Source organism: Palaemon carinicauda, chromosome 30, assembly GCF_036898095.1.
Source record: "Palaemon carinicauda isolate YSFRI2023 chromosome 30, ASM3689809v2, whole genome shotgun sequence".
In the NCBI taxonomy this organism is placed as follows: domain Eukaryota; kingdom Metazoa; phylum Arthropoda; class Malacostraca; order Decapoda; family Palaemonidae; genus Palaemon; species Palaemon carinicauda.
This window is the reverse complement of record NC_090754.1, coordinates 94,345,039-94,359,215: the sequence shown is the minus strand read 5'-3', so window position 1 is coordinate 94,359,215 and position 14,177 is coordinate 94,345,039.

Genomic DNA, 14,177 nt, shown 5'->3' with positions numbered 1-14,177 from the left:
GCATCTAAGGATATTTACTTCTCAATGAAAAAAAAGAGTTTCTTTTTCTCTCCATCTTCCATAGTCCAACCACTTGATCCTCCCAACTGAGACCGTACTTTATCCAATGATGCAGTCTTGTACCTTGCACCTAAGGATATTTCCTTCTCAAAAAAAAAAAAAAAAAAAAAAAAAGTTCCTTTTTGTCTCCATCTTTCTTAGTCCAACCACTTGATTATCCCAACTGAGACTGTACTTTACCCAATGATGCAGGCTTGTACCTATGCATCTAAGGATATTTCCTACTCAAAAAAAAGAGTTCCTTTTTCTCTCCATCTTCCTTAATCCAACCACTTGATCATCCCAACTGAGACCGTACTTTATTCAATGATGCAGGCTTGTACCTCTGCATCTAAGGATATTTCCTTCTGTAAAAAAGAGGTCCATTATCTCTCCATCTTCCTTATTCCAACCACTCGATCATCCCAACTGAGATTGTACTTTATCCAATGATGCAGGCTTATACCTCTGCATCAAAGGATATTTCCTTCTCCTAAAAAATGTTCCTTTTTCGTTCCATCTTCCTTATTCCAACCTCTTGATCATCCCAACTGAGGCCCTACTTTATTTAATGATGCAGGCTTGTACCTCTGCATCTAAGGGTAATTCCTTCTCAAAAAAAAGAGTTCCTTTTTCTTTCCATCTTTTTTATTCCAACAACTTGATCATCCAACTGAGACCGTACTTTATCCAATGATGCAGGCTTGTACCTGTGCATCTAAGGATATTTCCTTCTCAAAAAAAGAGGTTTTTTTCTCTCCATCTTCCTTATTCGAACCACTCGATCTTCCCAACTGAGACCGTACTTTATCCAATGATGCAGGCTTGTACCTGTGCATCTAAGGATAATTCCTTCTCAAAAAATGAAAGGTCCTTTTTCTCTCCATCTTCCTTAGTTCAACCACTCGATCATCCCAACTGAGACCGTACTTTATACAATATGCAGGCTTGTACCTCTGCTTCTAAGGATATTTCCTTCTCAAAAAAAAAAAAGTTCCTTTTTCTCTCCATCTTCCTTATTCCAACCACTCGATCATCCCAACTGAGACCGTACTTTATCCAATGATGCAGCATTGTACCTCTGCATCTAAGGATATTTCCTTCTCAAAAAAAAGGTCCCTTTTCTCTCCATCTTCCTTCTTCGAACCACTCGATCCTGCCAACTGAGACCGTACTTTATCCAACAATGCAGGCTTGTACCTCTGCATCTAAGGATATTTCCTTCTCAAAAAAAAGGTTTTTATTTTCTCCATCGTCTTAGTCCAACCACTTGATCCTCCTATCTGAGACCGTACTTCATCCAATGAGGCAAGCTTGTACCTCTGCATCTAAGGATATTTCCTTCTTAAAAAAAAAGGTGCTTTTTCTCTCCATCTTCCTTATTCGAACCACTCGATCCTCCCACCTGAGACCAAACTTTATCCAATGATGCAGGCTTGTACCTATGCATCTAAGGATATTTCCTTCTCAAAAAAAGGTACTTTTTCTCTCCATCCTCCTTATTCGAACCACTCGATCATCCCAACTGAGACCGTACTTTATCCAATGATGCAGCATTGTACCTCTGCGTCTAAGGATATTTCCTTCTCAAAAAAAAGGTCCCTTTTCTCTCCATCTTCCTTCCTCGAACCACTCGATCCTGCCAACTGAGACCGTACTTTATCCAATAATGCAGGCTTGTACCTCTGCATCTAAGGATATTTCCTTCTCAAAAAAAGGTCCCTATTTTCTCCATCGTCCTTAGTCCAACCACTTGATCCTCCTATCTGAGACCGTACTTTATCCAATGAGGCAAGCTTGTACCTCTGCATCTAAGGATATTTCCTTCTTAAAAAAAAAGGGCTTTTTCTCTCCATCTTCCTTATTCGAACCACTCGATCCTCCCAGCTAGACCTACTTTATCCAATGATACAGGCTTGTACCTATGCATCTAAGGATATTTCCTTCTCAAAAAAAGGTCCTTTTTCTCTCCATCCTCCTTATTCGAACCACTCGATCATCCCAACTGAGACCGTACTTTATCCAATGATGCAGGCTTGTACCTGTGCATCTAAGGATATTTCCTTCTCAAAAAAAGAAATGTCCTTTTTCTCTCCATCTTCCTTAGTTTAACCACTCGATCATCCCAACTGAGACCGTACTTTACCCAATGATGCAGGCTTGTACCTCTGCATCTAAGGATATTTCTTTCTCAATAAAAAAAAATTACTTATTTTTCCATCTGCCTTATTCCAACCACTTTATCATCCCAACCGAGACAGTACTTTATTCAATGATGCAGGCTTGTACCTCTGCATCTAAGGATATTTCCTTCTCAGAAAAAGAGGTCTTTTTCTCTCCATCTTCCTTAGTCCAACCACTCGATCATCCCAACTGAGAATGTACTTTATTCAATGATGCAGGCTTGTACCTCTGCATCTAAGGATATTTCCTTCTCAAAAAAAGAGGTCTTTTTCTCTCCATCTTCCTTATTCCAACCACTTGATCATCCCAACTGAGACCGTACTTTATCCAATGATGCAGGCTTGTACCTATGCATCTAAGGATATTTCCTTCTCAATGAAAAAAAGAGTTCCTTTTTCTCTCCATCTTCCTTATTCCAACCACTCGATCATCCCAACTGAGACCGTACTTTATCCAATGATGGAGCCTTGTACCTCTGCAACTAAGGATATTTTCTTCTAAAAAAAAAGGTCCCTTTTTTCTCCATCTTCATTATTCCAACCACTCGATCCTGCCAACTGAGACCGTACTTTATCCAATAATGCAGTCTTGTACCTCTGCATCTAAGGATATTTCCTTCTCAAAAAAGGTCCCTTTTTCTCTCCATCTTCCTTATTCCAACCACTTGATCCTCCCAACTGAGACCGTTTTTTATCTAATGATGCAGACTTGTACCTCTGCATCTAAGGATATTTCTTTCTCAATAAAAAAAAAATTACTTTTTTTTCCATCTGCCTTATTCCAACCACTTGATCATCCCAACCGAGAAAGTACTTTATTCAATGATGCAGGCTTGTACCTCTGCATCTAAGGATATTTCCTTCTCAGAAAAAGAGGTCTTTTTCTCTCCATCTTCCTTAGTCCAACCACTCGATCATCCCAACTGAGAATGTACTTTATTCAATGATGCAGGCTTGTACCTCTGCATCTAAGGATATTTCCTTCTCAAAAAAAGAGGTCTTTTTCTCTCCATCTTCCTTATTCCAACCACTTGATCATCCCAACTGAGACCGTACTTTATCCAATGATGCAGGCTTGTACCTATGCATCTAAGGATATTTCCTTCTCAATGAAAAAAAGAGTTCCTTTTTCTCTCCATCTTCCTTATTCCAACCACTCGATCATCCCAACTGAGACCGTACTTTATCCAATGATGGAGCCTTGTACCTCTGCAACTAAGGATATTTCCTTCTAAAAAAAAAGGTCCCTTTTCTCTCCATCTTCATTATTCCAACCACTCGATCCTGCCAACTGAGACCGTACTTTATCCAATAATGCAGTCTTTTACCTCTGCATCTAAGGATATTTCCTTCTCAAAAAAAGGTCCCTATTTTCTCCATCTTCCTTATTCCAACCACTTGATCCCCCCAACTGAGACCGTACTTTATCCAATGATGCAGGCTTGTACCTCTGCATCTTCTCAATAAAAAAAGAGTTCCCTTTTCTTTCCATCTTCCTTAGTCCAACCACTTGATCCTCCTATGTGAGACCGTACTTTATCCAATGATGCAAGCTTGTACCTCTGCATCTAAGGATATTTCCTTCTTAGAAAAAAGGTGCTTTTTCTCTCTATCTTCCTTATTCGAACCACTCGATCCTCCCTACTGAGACCGAAATTTATCTAATGATGCAGGCTTGTACCTATGCATCTAAGGATATTTCCTTCTGAAAAAAAGAGGTTCTTTATCTCTCCATCTTCCTTATTCCAACCACTCGATCATCCCAACTGAGATCGTACTTCATCCAATGATGCAGGCTTGTACCTCCGCATCTAAGGATATTTCCTTCTCAAAAAAATAAAAGAGTTCTTTTTTCTTTCCATCTTACTTATTCCAACCACTTGATCATCCCAACTGAGACCGTACTTTATCCAATGATGCAGGCTTGTACCCCTGCATCTAAGGATATTTCCTTCTCAAAAAAAAAAGAGTTCTTTTTTCTTTCCATCTTACTTATTCCAACCATCGATCCTCCCAACTGAGACCGGACTTTATCCAATGATGCAGGCTTGTACCTCTGCATCTAAGGATATTTCCTTCTCAAAAAAAGGTCAATATTCTCTCCATCTCCCTTATTCCAACCACTCGATCATCCCAACTGAGGCCCTACTTTATCGAATGAGACAGGCTTCTACCTCCGCATCTAAGGATATTTCCTTCTCAAAAAAAAAAGAGTTCTTTTTTCTTTCCATCTTACTTATTCCAACCACTTGATCATCCCAACTGAGATCGTACTTTATCCAATGATGCAGGCTTGTACCTTGCATCTAAGGATATTTCCTTCTCAAAAAAAGAAAGTCCTTTTTCTCTCCATCTTCCTTAGTTTCCAACCACTCGATCATCCCAACTGAGACCGTACTTTATCCAATGATGCAGGCTTGTACCTCTGCATCTAAGGATATTTCCTTCTCAATAAAAAAAAATTCCTTTTTCTCTCCATCTTCCTTATTCCAACCACTTGATCATCCCAACTGAGACAGTACTTTATTCAATGATGCAGGCTTGTACCTCTGCATCTAAGGATATTTCCTTCTCAGAAAAAGAGGTCTTTTTCTCTCCATCTTCCTTATTCCAACCACTCGATCATCCCAACTGAGAATGTACTTTATTCAATGATGCAGGCTTGTACCTCTGCATCTAAGGATATTTCCTTCTCAAAAAAAGAGGTCTTTTTCTCTCCATCTTCCTTATTCCAACCACTTGATCATCCCAACTGAGACCGTACTTTATCCAATGATGCAGGCTTGTACCTCTGCATCTAAGGATATTTCCTTCTCAATGAAAAAAAGAGTTCCTTTTTCTCTCCATCTTCCTTATTCCAACCACTCGATCATCCCAACTGAGACCGTACTTTATCCAATGATGCAGCCTTGTACCTCTGCATCTAAGGATATTTCCTTCTAAAAAAAAAGGTCCTTTTTCTCTCCATCTTCCTTATTCCAACCACTCGATCTCCCAACTGAGACCGTACTTTATCCAATAATGCAGTCTTGTACCTCTGCATCTAAGGATATTTCCTTCTCAAAAAAGGTCCCTTTTTCTCTCCATCTTCCTTATTCCAACCACTCGATCCTCCCAACTGAGACCGTTTACTTTATCCAATGATGCAGCTTGTACCTCTGCATCTAAGGATATTTCTTTCTCAATAAAAAAAAAATTACTTTTTTTCTCCATCTTCCTTATTCCAACCACTTGATCATCCCAACTGAGAGTACTTTATCAATGATGCAGGCTTGTACCTCTGCATCTAAGGATATTTCCTTCTCAGAAAAAGAGGTCTTTTTCTCTCCATCTTCCTTAGTCCAACCACTCGATCATCCCAACTGAGAATGTACTTTATTCAATGATGCAGGCTTGTACCTCTGCATCTAAGGATATTTCCTTCTCAAAAAAAGAGGTCTTTTTCTCTCCATCTTCCTTATTCCAACCACTTGATCATCCCAACTGAGACCGTACTTTATCCAATGATGCAGGCTTGTACCTATGCATCTAAGGATATTTCCTTCTCAATGAAAAAAAGAGTTCCTTTTTCTCTCCATCTTCCTTATTCCAACCACTCGATCATCCCAACTGAGACCGTACTTTATCCAATGATGCAGGCTTGTACCTCTGCATCTAAGGATATTTCCTTCTAAAAAAAAAGGTCCCTTTTTCTCTCCATCTTCCTTATTCCAACCACTCGATCCTCCCAACTGAGACCGTACTTTATCCAATGATGCAGCTTGTACCTCTGCATCTAAGGATATTTCCTTCTCAAAAAAAGGTCCCTTTTTCTCCATCTTCCTTATTCCAACCACTTGATCCCCAACTGAGACCGTACTTTATCCAATGATGCAGGCTTGTACCTCTGCATCTTCTCAATAAAAAAAGAGTTCCCTTTTCTTCTCCATCTTCCTTAGTCCAACCACTTGATCCTCCAACTGAGACCGTACTTTATCCAATGATGCAGGCTTGTACCTCTGCATCTAAGGATATTTCCTTCTAGAAAAAAGGTCCTTTTTCTCTCATCTTCCTTATTCCAACCACTTGATCCTCCCTACTGAGACCGTACTTTATCAATGATGCAGGCTTGTACCTATGCATCTAAGGATATTTCCTTCTGAAAAAAAGAGGTTCTTTTTCTCTCCATCTTCCTTATTCCAACCACTCGATCATCCCAACTGAGATCGTACTTTATCCAATGATGCAGGCTTGTACCTCGCATCTAAGGATATTTCCTTCTCAAAAAAAAAAAGAGTTCTTTTTTCTCTCCATCTTCCTTATTCCAACCACTTGATCATCCCAACTGAGACCGTACTTTATCCAATGATGCAGGCTTGTACCCCTGCATCTAAGGATATTTCCTTCTCAAAAAAAAAAGAGTTCTTTTTTCTTTCCATCTTACTTATTCCAACCACGATCATCCCAACTGAGACCGTACTTTATCCAATGATGCAGGCTTGTACCTCTGCATCTAAGGATATTTCCTTCTCAAAAAAAGGTCTTTTTCTCTCCATCTTCCTTATTCCAACCACTCGATCATCCCAACTGAGACCTACTTTATCAATGATGCAGGCTTGTACCTCTGCATCTAAGGATATTTCCTTCTCAAAAAAAGAGTCTTTTTCTCTCCATCTTCCTTATTCCAACCACTTGATCATCCCAACTGAGATCGTACTTTATCCAATGATGCAGGCTTGTACCTATGCATCTAAGGATATTTCCTTCTCAATGAAAAAAAGAGTTCCTTTTTCTCTCCATCTTCCTTATTCCAACCACTTGATCATCCCAACTGAGATCCGTACTTTATCCAATGATGCAGGCTTGTACCTCTGCATCTAAGGATATTTCCTTCAATAAAAAAAAATCCTTTTTCTCTCCATCTTCCTTATTCCAACCACTTGATCATCCCAACTGAGACGTACTTTATCCAATGATGCAGGCTTGTACCTCTGCATCTAAGGATATTTCCTTCTAAAAAAAAGGACCTTTATCTCTCCATCTTCCTTATTCCAACCACTCGATCCTCCCAACTGAGACCGTACTTTATCCAATGATGCAGACTTGTACCTCTGCATCTAAGGATATTTCCTTCTCAAAAAAAATTCCTTTTTCTCTCCATCTCCTTATTCCAACCACTTGATCATCCCAACTGAGCCCTACTTTATTCAATGATGCAGGCTTGTACCTCTGCATCTAAGGATATTTCCTTCTAAAAAAAAGAGGTATTTTTCTCTCCATCTTCCTTATTCCAACCACTTGATCATCCCAACTGAGACCGTACTTTATTCAATGATGCAGGCTTGTACCTCTGCATCTAAGGATATTTCCTTCTCAAAAAAAGAAAGGTCCTTTTTCTCTCCATCTTCCTTAGATTCAACCACTCGATCATCCCAACTGAGACCGTACTTTATCCAATGATGCAGGCTTGTACCTCTGCATCTAAGGATATTTCCTTCTCAAAAAAAAAAGTTCCTTTTTCTCTCCATCTTCCTTATTCCAACCACTCGATCATCCCAACTGAGACCGTACTTTATCCAATGATGCAGCTTGTACCTCTGCATCTAAGGATATTTCCTTCTCAAAAAAAAAGGTCCCTTTTCTCTCCATCTTCCTTATTCCAACCACTCGATCCCCAACTGAGACCGTACTTTATCCAATAATGCAGCTTGTACCTCTGCATCTAAGGATATTTCCTTCTCAAAAAAGGTCCCTATTTTCTCCATCTTCCTTATTCCAACCACTTGATCCTCCAACTGAGACCGTACTTTATCCAATGATGCAGCTTGTACCTCTGCATCTAAGGATATTTCCTTCTAAAAAAAAAGGTCCCTTTTCTCTCCATCTTCCTTATTCCAACCACTTGATCCTCCCACTGAGACCGTACTTTATCCAATGATGCAGGCTTGTACCTCTGCATCTAAGGATATTTCCTTCTCAAAAAAAAAGGTGCTTTTTCTCTCCATCTTCCTTATTCGAACCACTCGATCCTCCCAGCTGAGACCAAACTTTATCCAATGATGCAGGCTTGTACCTATGCATCTAAGGATATTTCCTTCTCAAAAAAAAGGTCCTTTTTCTCTCCATCTTCCTTATTCGAACCACTCGATCATCCCAACTGAGATGTACTTTATCCAATGATGCAGGCTTGTACCTCTGCATCTAAGGATATTTCCTTCTCAAAAAAAAGAGTTCCTTTTTCTCTCCATCTTCCTTATTCCAACCACTTGATCATCCCAACTGAGACTGTACTTTATCCAATGATGCAGGCTTGTACCTCTGCATCTAAGGATATTTCCTCTCAAAAAAAAGAGTTCCTTTTTCTCTCCATCTTCCTTATTCCAACCACTTGATCATCCCAACTGAGACCGTACTTTATCAATGATGCAGGCTTGTACCTCTGCATCTAAGGATATTTCCTTCTCAAAAAAAAAAAAAGAGTTCCTTTTTTCTCCATCTTCTTAGTCCAACCACTTGATATCCCAACTGAGACCGTACTTTATCCAATGATGCAGGCTTGTACCTCTGCATCTAAGGATATTTCCTTCTCAAAAAAAAGAGTTCCTTTTTCTCTCCATCTTCCTTATTCCAACCACTTGATCATCCCAACTGAGACCGTACTTTATCAATGATGCAGGCTTGTACCTCTGCATCTAAGGATATTTCCTTCTGTAAAAAAGAGGTCCATTATCTCTCCATCTTCCTTATTCCAACCACTCGATCATCCCAACTGAGATTGTACTTTATCCAATGATGCAGGCTTGTACCTCTGCATCTAAGGATATTTCCTTCTCAAAAAAAAAGAGTCCTTTTTCTCTCCATCTTCCTTATTCCAACCACTCGATCATCCCAACTGAGACCGTACTTTATCCAATGATGCAGGCTTGTACCTCTGCATCTAAGGATATTTCCTTCTCAATAAAAAAAATTCCTTTTTTCTCCATCTTCCTTATTCCAACCACTTGATCATCCCAACTGAGACGTACTTTATTCAATGATGCAGGCTTGTACCTCTGCATCTAAGGATATTTCCTTCTCAGAAAAAGAGGTCTTTTTCTCTCCATCTTCCTTATTCCAACCACTCGATCATCCCAACTGAGATGTACTTTATTCAATGATGCAGGCTTGTACCTCTGCATCTAAGGATATTTCCTTCTCAAAAAAAGAGGTCTTTTTCTCTCCATCTTCCTTATTCCAACCACTTGATCATCCCAACTGAGACCGTACTTTATCCAATGATGCAGGCTTGTACCTATGCATCTAAGGATATTTCCTTCTCAATGAAAAAAAGAGTTCCTTTTTCTCTCCATCTTCCTTATTCCAACCACTTGATCATCCCAACTGAGACCGTACTTTATCCAATGATGCAGGCTTGTACCTCTGCATCTAAGGATATTTCCTTCTAAAAAAAAGGTCCTTTTTCTCTCCATCTTCCTTATTCCAACCACTCGATCATCCCAACTGAGACCGTACTTTATCCAATGATGCAGTCTTGTACCTCTGCATCTAAGGATATTTCCTTCTCAAAAAAGGTCCCTTTTTCTCTCCATCTTCCTTATTCCAACCACTCGATCCTCCCAACTGAGACCGTACTTTATCCAATGATGCAGCTTGTACCTCTGCATCTAAGGATATTTCCTTCTCAATAAAAAAAAAAATTACTTTTTTTCTCCATCTGCCTTATTCCAACCACTTGATCATCCCAACTGAGACAGTACTTTATCAATGATGCAGGCTTGTACCTCTGCATCTAAGGATATTTCCTTCTCAAAAAAGAGGTCTTTTTCTCTCCATCTTCCTTAGTCCAACCACTCGATCATCCCAACTGAGAACCGTACTTTATTCAATGATGCAGGCTTGTACCTCTGCATCTAAGGATATTTCCTTCTCAAAAAAAGAGGTCTTTTTCTCTCCATCTTCCTTATTCCAACCACTTGATCATCCCAACTGAGACCGTACTTTATCCAATGATGCAGGCTTGTACCTCTGCATCTAAGGATATTTCCTTCTCAATGAAAAAAAGAGTTCCTTTTTCTCTCCATCTTCCTTATTCCAACCACTCGATCATCCCAACTGAGACCGTACTTTATCCAATGATGCAGCTTGTACCTCTGCATCTAAGGATATTTCCTTCTAAAAAAAAAGGTCCCTTTTTCTCTCCATCTTCCTTATTCCAACCACTCGATCCTCCCAACTGAGACCGTACTTTATCCAATAATGCAGCTTGTACCTCTGCATCTAAGGATATTTCCTTCTCAAAAAAAGGTCCCTTTTTCTCCATCTTCCTTATTCCAACCACTTGATCCCCAACTGAGACCGTACTTTATCCAATGATGCAGGCTTGTACCTCTGCATCTTCTCAATAAAAAAAGAGTTCCCTTTTCTTCTCCATCTTCCTTAGTCCAACCACTTGATCCTCCAACTGAGACCGTACTTTATCCAATGATGCAGGCTTGTACCTCTGCATCTAAGGATATTTCCTTCTAGAAAAAAGGTGCTTTTTCTCTCATCTTCCTTATTCCAACCACTCGATCCTCCCAACTGAGACCGAAACTTTATCAATGATGCAGGCTTGTACCTATGCATCTAAGGATATTTCCTTCTGAAAAAAAGAGGTTCTTTTTCTCTCCATCTTCCTTATTCCAACCACTCGATCATCCCAACTGAGATCGTACTTTATCCAATGATGCAGGCTTGTACCTCTGCATCTAAGGATATTTCCTTCGCCAAAAAAAGTTCCTTTTTCTCTCCATCTTCCTTATTCCAACCACTTGATCATCCCAACTGAGACCGTACTTTATCAATGATGCAGGCTTGTACCTCTGCATCTAAGGATATTTCCTTCTCAAAAAAAAGAGTTCTTTTTTCTTCCATCTTACTTATTCCAACCACTTGATCATCCCAACTGAGACCGTACTTTATCCAATGATGCAGGCTTGTACCCCTGCATCTAAGGATATTTCCTTCTCAAAAAAAAAGAGTTCTTTTTTCTTTCCATCTTACTTATTCCAACCATCGATCATCCCAACTGAGACCGTACTTTATCCAATGATGCAGGCTTGTACCTCTGCATCTAAGGATATTTCCTTCTCAAAAAAAGGTCAATATTCTCTCCATCTCCCTTATTCCAACCACTCGATCATCCCAACTGAGCCCTACTTTATCAATGATGCAGGCTTGTACCTCGCATCTAAGGATATTTCCTTCTCAAAAAAAAAAAGAGTTCTTTTTCTCTCCATCTTCCTTATTCCAACCATTTGATCATCCCAACTGAGATCGTACTTTATCCAATGATGCAGGCTTGTACCTCTGCATCTAAGGATATTTCCTTCTCAATGAAAAAAAGAGTTCCTTTTTCTCTCCATCTTCCTTATTCCAACCACTTGATCATCCCAACTGAGACGGTACTTTATCCAATGATGCAGGCTTGTACCTCTGCATCTAAGGATATTTCCTTCAGATAAAAAAAAATCCTTTTTCTCTCCATCTTCCTTATTCCAACCACTTGATCATCCCAACTGAGACTGTACTTTATTCATGATGCAGGCTTGTACCTCTGCATCTAAGGATATTTCCTTCTGAAAAAATAGAGGACCTTTTCTCTCCATCTTCCTTATTCCAACCACTCGATCCTCCCAACTGAGATCGTACTTTATCCAATGATGCAGACTTGTACCTCTGCATCTAAGGATATTTCCTTCTCAAAAAAATTTTCCTTTTTCTCTCCATCTACCTTATTCCAACCACTTGATCATCCCAACTGAGCCCTACTTTATCCAATGATGCAGGCTTGTACCTCTGCATCTAAGGATATTTCCTTCTAAAAAAAAGAGGTATTTTTCTCTCCATCTTCCTTATTCGAACCACTTGATCATCCCAACTGAGACCGTACTTTATTCAATGATGCAGGCTTGTACCTCTGCATCTAAGGATATTTCCTTCTCAAAAAAAGAAAGGTCCTTTTTCTCTCCATCTTCCTTAGATCAACCACTCGATCATCCCAACTGAGACCGTACTTTATCCAATGATGCAGGCTTGTACCTCTGCATCTAAGGATATTTCCTTCTCAAAAAAAAAAGGTCCTTTTTTCTCCATCTTCCTTATTCCAACCACTCGATCATCCCAACTGAGACGTACTTTATCCAATGATGCAGCTTGTACCTCTGCATCTAAGGATATTTCTTTCTCAAAAAAAAAGGTCCCTTTTCTCTCCATCTTCCTTATTCGAACCACTCGATCCCCAACTGAGACCGTACTTTATCCAATGATGCAGGCTTGTACCTCTGCATCTAAGGATATTTCCTTCTCAAAAAAGGTCCCTTTTCTCTCCATCTTCCTTATCCAACCACTGATCCTCCTACTGAGACCGTACTTTATCCAATGATGCAGCTTGTACCTCTGCATCTAAGGATATTTCCTTTTAAAAAAAAAGGTGCTTTTTCTCTCCATCTTCCTTATTCGAACCACTTAATCCTCCCAACTGAGATCGTACTTTATCCAATGATGCAGGCTTGTATCTATGCATCTAAGGATATTTCCTTCTCAAAAAAAAAGGTGCTTTTTCTCTCCATCTTCCTTATTCGAACCACTTGATCCTCCCAGCTGAGACCGTACTTTATCCAATGATGCAGGCTTGTACCTATGCATCTAAGGATATTTCCTTCTCAAAAAAAAGGTCCTTTTTCTCTCCATCTTCCTTATTCGAACCACTCGATCATCCCAACTGAGATGTACTTTATCCAATGATGCAGGCTTGTACCTCTGCATCTAAGGATATTTCCTTCTCAAAAAAAAAAAGAGTTCCTTTTTGTCTCCATCTTTCTTAGTCCAACCACTTGATTATCCCAACTGAGACTGTACTTTATCCAATGATGCAGGCTTGTACCTATGCATCTAAGGATATTTCCTACTCAATGAAAAAAGAGTTCCTTTTTCTCTCCATCTTCCTTAATCCAACCACTTGATCATCCCAACTGAGACCGTACTTTATTCAATGATGCAGGCTTGTACCTCTGCATCTAAGGATATTTCCTTCTCAAAAAAAAAAAAAAGAGTTCCTTTTTCTCTCCATCTTCTTAGTCCAACCACTTGATCATCCCAACTGAGACTGTACTTTATCCAATGATGCAGGCTTGTACCTATGCATCTAAGGATATTTCCTTCTCAATGAAAAAAGAGTTCCTTTTTCTCTCCATCTTCCTTATTCCAACCACTTGATCATCCCAACTGAGACCGTACTTTATTCAATGATGCAGGCTTGTACCTCTGCATCTAAGGATATTTCCTTCTGTAAAAAAGAGGTCATTATCTCTCCATCTTCCTTATTCCAACCACTCGATCATCCCAACTGAGATTGTACTTTATCCAATGATGCAGGCTTGTACCTCTGCATCTAAGGATATTTCCTTCTCAAAAAAAGAAATGTCCTTTTTCTCTCCATCTTCCTTAGTTTCCAACCACTCGATCATCCCAACTGAGACCGTACTTTATCCAATGATGCAGGCTTGTACCTCTGCATCTAAGGATATTTCCTTCTCAATAAAAAAAGATTCCTTTTTCTCTCCATCTTCCTTATTCCAACCACTTGATCATCCCAACTGAGACGTACTTTATCCAATGATGCAGGCTTGTACCTCTGCATCTAAGGATATTTCCTTCTCAGAAAAAGAGGTCCTTTTTCTCTCCATCTTCCTTATTCCAACCACTCGATCATCCCAACTGAGATGTACTTTATTCAATGATGCAGGCTTGTACCTCTGCATCTAAGGATATTTCCTTCTCAAAAAAAGAGGTCCTTTTTCTCTCCATCTTCCTTATTCCAACCACTTGATCATCCCAACTGAGACCGTACTTTATCCAATGATGCAGGCTTGTACCTCTGCATCTAAGGATATTTCCTTCTCAATGAAAAAAAGAGTTCCTTTTTCTCTCCATCTT